This window comes from Enhydra lutris, unplaced genomic scaffold, assembly GCF_002288905.1.
Source record: "Enhydra lutris kenyoni isolate GAN:26980312 unplaced genomic scaffold, ASM228890v2 scaffoldscaffold23, whole genome shotgun sequence".
NCBI classification, from domain to species: domain Eukaryota; kingdom Metazoa; phylum Chordata; class Mammalia; order Carnivora; family Mustelidae; genus Enhydra; species Enhydra lutris.
The window spans coordinates 22,239,010-22,245,068 of NW_019154107.1; the positions used below are offsets into that span (position 1 = coordinate 22,239,010).

A 6,059-nucleotide genomic window follows, 5' to 3' on the forward strand; every position below is an offset into this window, starting at 1 on the left:
CTGACACTCTCTGACATGGTTGAGACTAACATGTTTGACTTGATGACCTGTTTGAGCCACTTTCTCACTTATTGGGGACCATTCCTGATTGATACTTCCTAATGATGTTAAGTCACCTTCTGCCATGTGCACAATCATTTCTGACTTGTTTGCTACCCCCCATGACTTTTTTGAGACCCTCTATGACATATTAAAGACTGTGTCTGTCAGTGCAAGATCCTTTCAAAAGTCATTAAAACATTTCCTTATGAGTTTGTGATCCTTCCTTACGTATTTGTATCTCTTACTGACTGCTTAAGACATTTCTTAACATATTTGAGACCCTTCCTGATGTATTTGAGACCCATCTTGTATGAGTCCCTTCCTGGTGTATCTAAAACTCTCCCTGATGACTTTGAGACCCTTCCTAACATGTTTGAGACCTTTTATAACGTGTGTGAGGGACTTACTAATGCACTTGAGACCATTCATAATTTTTTGAGATTCTTCCAGATTATTTGGGGCCCTTTGTGACATATCTGAAACTTTTCATATCTGGACTGAGACTTTTTCTGATGTGTTTGACCCTCTTCTGACTATTCAAAACATTCCTTTCTGTTTTAGACACTTCCTTATTATTTAGTACACTTCTTAACTTATTTGAGACTCTTCAAGAAGTACTTGAGATTTTTCTTGACTTGTTTGAGACTCCTTCTGACATATTTGAGACCATTTCTCACTCGCTTGAGACCTTTCCTGAGGTGTCTAAGACTCCTCCTTACTATTTGAGAGTCTTCTGGTCTGACTGAGACACTTTTTGACATGTTTGAGATCCTTCCTTCTTTTTTTGTCACAAATAAGACTTTTTATTTGTCACCATTAAAAGCCTGAATTTTAAACAGATTATCAGACTGGTGGCTCATATCCATCAGCTTGTTCAACTTTAGCACCTGCCTCATTCCCAGTAGTTTTTCAAGACTCTACTGTCACCATGAAACTCCCTGAGTTTTCCCAGTTCAAACTTGGGCTTCTTCATCATTTTTACTTTTCTAACAAAGATGCCATAGAGTGGATAAATACACTGGCAAACATTTTCTTTGTTTTTCCAGTACTATCTAGAATCAATTTATTGGCCACTGTTTTTAAGTCATTTGCTCCTCTAGGGTCATGATTTACTTTATCTTCTGGATTGGGCAAATGTGTTGGTGCTAGGTATAAGAGCTGTTCCAAATCCACTTGTTGAAATTTTTAGTAAAACCAACACAGAGTAAATGAAGCAAATAACCTTCAGTAGTCTTGACATTAACATGAGCTTCAATTGTGGGCTGCCATTTTTTGACTATGGAACACATTTTGTCACAGATAAGATCCATGCCATGGAAGTAAGTCAGGCAGTCTTTGCCCCGAATACCCTCAGTGGTTAGCTTTAATTTTCTACATGCAACTTCACCATTCTTCAGTCAGCAAGGTTCACTTCAAAAACGCTACCCTTGAGGTCATCAGATGCAGTTTTGGTTCCTTGAGTTCTTGTCATGAGTGTTTTTCCAATATTTATTATTAATTGAACATAGCTGGTGCTTTCACATCATACCAATCTTTCTTAGAAATTGGATCACTTTCTTCTTGGCTCCCTTTTTGCTACCTTTTATAAATCACTTGATCTTGCCAACTGCCATGGTTCTGCTTGGAACACTTCCTTCTTTTTCTGAGACTCTGACTTCCCATCTTGACGTGTTTTTTACCCTTTCCTACCTATTTCAGAGAGTCTTCCTGACTTATTTGACCCTCTTCCTGACATGAGTGTCTTCCTGATCTATGTGAGACTCATCCTTACGTATATAAGGACATTGAGACTTTTCCTGACATCTTTGAGACCCTTTTTGTTTTGTTTGAGACTCTTTCTGATAACAATGAGACCCTTCCTAACTTCTTTGAGACCCTTGCTGAAATGTTTGCAACCCTTTCTGGTGTTTTTTAAGACCCATTGTGTTGTATTTGAGTCCCTTCCTGATTTACTTCTAAGTGCTGAATCAGTCCTGATGCAGTCTTAAGAGGAGGCAAAAAGACCTTTAGCCTCAGACTTGAAAGGATTTTTCTTCAAGCACTTAGTCAAAAAAATGCCTGTAGGGGTGCCTGGGTGGCTCAGTGGGTTAAGCCTCTGCCTTCTGCTCAGGTCATGATCTCAGAGTCCTGGGATCGAGTCCCACATCCAGCTTTCTGCTTGGCAGGGAGCCCGCTTCTTCCTCTCTCTCTCTCTGCTTGCTTCTCTGCCAACTTGTGATCTCTCTCTGTCAAATAAATAAATAAAATTTTTTTTAAAAAAATGCCTGTAACCATATATCAAGAAAAATCCATCAATGCTTTTTTCAACCCTCAACAGCAAATGGACAACGGGAACTTTTATTGGTCATTTTTCTAGGCTTTTAATGAAAATGTTCTTTTTTTAAAGAAAGATTTATTTATCTGACAGAGAGAGCACACACAAGCAAGGGGGCAGCAGGCAAAGGGAGAGGGAGTTGATTCCCCACTGAACAGAGAGCCTGACGCAGGACTCCACCCTAGGACCCTGGGATCATGACCTGAGCTGAAAGCAGATGCTTAACTGACTGAGCAACCCAGGTGCCCCTAATGAAAATTTTCTATAATTCTGCTTAAGTATTGGTGATTTCTTTTTTTTTTTTTAAAGATTTTATTTATTTATTTGACAGAGAGAGATCACAAGTAGATGGAGAGGTAGGCAGAGAGAGAGAGAGGGAAGCAGGATCTCTGCTGAGCAGAGATCCCGATGTGGGACTCGATCCCAGGACCCCGAGATCACGACCCGAGCCGAAGGCAGCGGCCCAACCCACTGAGCCACCCAGGCGCCCCCCTTTTTTTTTTTTAAGATTTTATTTATTTATTTATTTGACAGACAGGGATCACAAGTAGGCAGAGACGTAGGCAGAGAGAGAGAGAGAAGAGGAATCAGGCTCCCCGCGGAGCAGACCGCCCGATGCGGGGCTCGATCCTAGGACCCCGGGATCATGACCTGAGCCGAAGGCAGAGGCTTTAACTCACTGAGCCACCCAGGCGCCCCAAGTATTGGTGATTTTCATTAGAACATAGTTTTAGCTGTTGTCTCAGAGAGCCAAAATAATAATGTTTTACATAACAGAAAGCAGTTCATTTCTCTCTCATGTTAATACCTGAGCATGGGTAGTCCAGGGCTGCTCTGTCAGCACCATGGTGGTTCTCAGGCTCCTCTGTCTTAGGGAACTGCCATGCCTGGGTGGAGCTTTGTCCATATGGTCCAGAATGGCTCATTAGCACATACCTTTTCCAGCCAACAGGAAGCAGGAAGAGATGTGGGGGCAGCAAACTCTGCCCTTTCAAGGACATGACCCACAACTTGCACGTATCAGTTCTGCTCAAGTATGGTTAACCATAATGCAGTCACATGACCATACCTAGCTGTAACAGAAGGTGGGTAACGTAGTCTCTATTCTGGGAGACCATTTTACCTTCTTAAGTTCAGCGTTTCTATTACCACAAAAAAAAAAAAAGTATTTTGGGGAACAATTAAAAGTCTATTCACAGCCTCTTGTTTTGAAACGTGGAAATTTCTAATTTGGCCAAGAAAATCAATTCCCTCCTCTAAGCAAGAAAAAAAGGATTTTCCCCCTTTTCTTTTCCTTAGCTTGGTAGGTCCTGAGAAGAATAGTTTCTAATTCTAAACCATGAAAGTCGAAGGGGAAGAGGTTGCCTAAAAGGGAGTGTTTATTTGTAATAAAAAAAAAAAGTGCCTTGGGCTATTACACTGGTACCTAAAGACCAGCCTGAATTTTATAATTGAACATCTATGCATGCAGCAAAAGCATTAAAACATTTTGAGAGGCAAAGTATCAGATCACCATCTGGACCATAAATAATTTATGTATTTTAGATACTCAGAAATCACATGGGTCAGGAACAAATACTATACTAAATCTCAGGGAGAAAAAAAAATTCTCTAAACATTATATTTGTGAATTCAATTTAAAGCCTAATGACAGTTCTGCGAATTGGATTAAAATTCAGGAAAGAGCCCTAGTATTTATGTGAAACTAAATGAACATTATTCTTGGTTTTTAAAAATATACAAAAGAATAGCTGATCAAGCTTAAATCTCTACAATCTGGTCATGGAGAGCAGCTGGAATTGGATTCCATATCCAGTGCACTATCTTTGGGTAAGACTTTGAGATAAAACTCTTATCAGATCCTGACCTAACAGTGACTTTACACGCTGGGCCACAAGTTTGTGAAATATGGTCAGTGCTTTAGCTGTTTTCGAGAGAGTTTGTTGAGGTGCCTATTCCAGTATACCACAATAGAGACAGAACATGGCAGAGAGTTCAGAGGTTGGTCCTCGTTGGAGCAGCAGGCTGCCCCAGATCCTGTGGGTGGAGCATGGGTGGGGGCAGGGGACAGGGTCAAACTAGACATTGTTCTATGCAGGCCATCAAGTAATTGGGTAAGGCCCACCCACATTACAGAGGGCAGTGTATTTTACTCAGAGTCCACCAATTCAAATGTTAACCCCATCCAAAAATTCCCTCAGAGAAACACTCAGAATAATGTTTGACCAAATATGTTGGCACCCCATGGCCCAGCCAAGTTGACACATACAGTTAATCATCACAGGAACGTGAGGGCGGGTTGAAGAAAGACCTTGAATGCTAGGCTAGTATTTAGGCTGTGAGAACCTCTAAAGATTTAAAGGCCAGAGGATTGGAATGAGGAAGCCTGGAGGCAGAGAGAGAATTTAGGAGACTACAGTGATCATCCAGGCAAGAGGGAAGGCAGGACAATTACAGCAAGCCTGGAGCGGATGAAACAGAGGCAAGCAATATGGAACTTACAAGACTTGGCAATTGACCAGTCCTGGGGGGAGGGGGGGTGAAGGAAAGTATGCACAGAATGACTCTGTGATTTCAAATGTAGGTAACTAGGAGGCTGGTGAAGTCAGAGAGAAATGGGGGAACTGGGGGAGAGAAGATGCCTATCTCCCTGGGGACTGCTCTGATTGAAGGGCTTAGGGCATGTTCAGGTTATCAGTATGTAACAAACCACCCTGAAATGGTGACCTACAACAAATACTTTATTTTGCTCACAAATCTGAAGGTGACTGGGCTCACAGAGCAATTCTCACTCCGCACAATGATGCATTGTATTAACTTTGTGTTGGTAACAGTAAATTAATTCTTCACAGAAGATTTATTAAGTGGAGGGTGAAAGTAAACATCGATAGCATCTTTTCTGCACATTACCTACTGAACTTGTTTTTTAAAAATTGATTGCCATTTTTATCTACTGACACTGATTAATTTTAGGTCCTACTTCATTGCCCTAAAAGAGAGGAAGAAAATGATCTATTGTTTGCGCCTCTCCTGTGCCCAGCAAGTATTCTGAGTTAGAGTAAGAAATGTCTAACCCATGCTTTAAAATTAGAACTCAGTTAAGTGAGTTTTAAATGTCCCTTTGATCTTAGTTCTATTGGATTTCATTTGTTAAATATTTTAGAACCAGCTTGAATTTTTTTTTTTTTTTAAGATTTTATTTGCTAGAGAGAGAGCTCGAGAGCTAGCAAGAGCGCAAGCAGGGGGAGCAGCCTGCAGAGGGAGAAGCAGGCCCCCGGCTGAGCAGGGAGCCCACTGTGGGACTTGATCCCAGGACACTGGGATCATGACCTGAGCCTAAGGCAGACGCTTAACCGACTGAGCCACCCAGGTGCCCCCAGTTTGAAAATACTTAAAACAACTTTACTCAGGCATAATTTACTACCATAAAATTCACCCAGTTTTAAATGGCAATTCGGTGATGTGGAGTGAATTTATTGAGTGGTGCAGCCATCACCATAATACAGTTTTAGAACATTTGTATTATCCTAGGCCCAGGCAACCTTTGACTCTCTAGATTTACCTTTTCTGGACTTTTTATGTAAATGGAATCATACGGCATATTCTCTTGAGTCTGGCTTTTTTCACTTAACATGATGTTTTTAAGATTCGGGCATGTTGTAGTCTATGTCAGGACTTCGTTCCTGTTTGATAACAAAATAAT

At 41.1% G+C, this 6,059-nt stretch overlaps 1 pseudogene; it reads right to left on the reverse strand.

Moving 5' to 3' along the window:
- Nucleotides 1–885: 885 nt before the first annotated feature.
- On the reverse strand, nt 886–1,655 carry LOC111150559 (annotated as a pseudogene).
- Between the last annotated feature and the right edge of the window lie 4,404 nt (nt 1,656–6,059).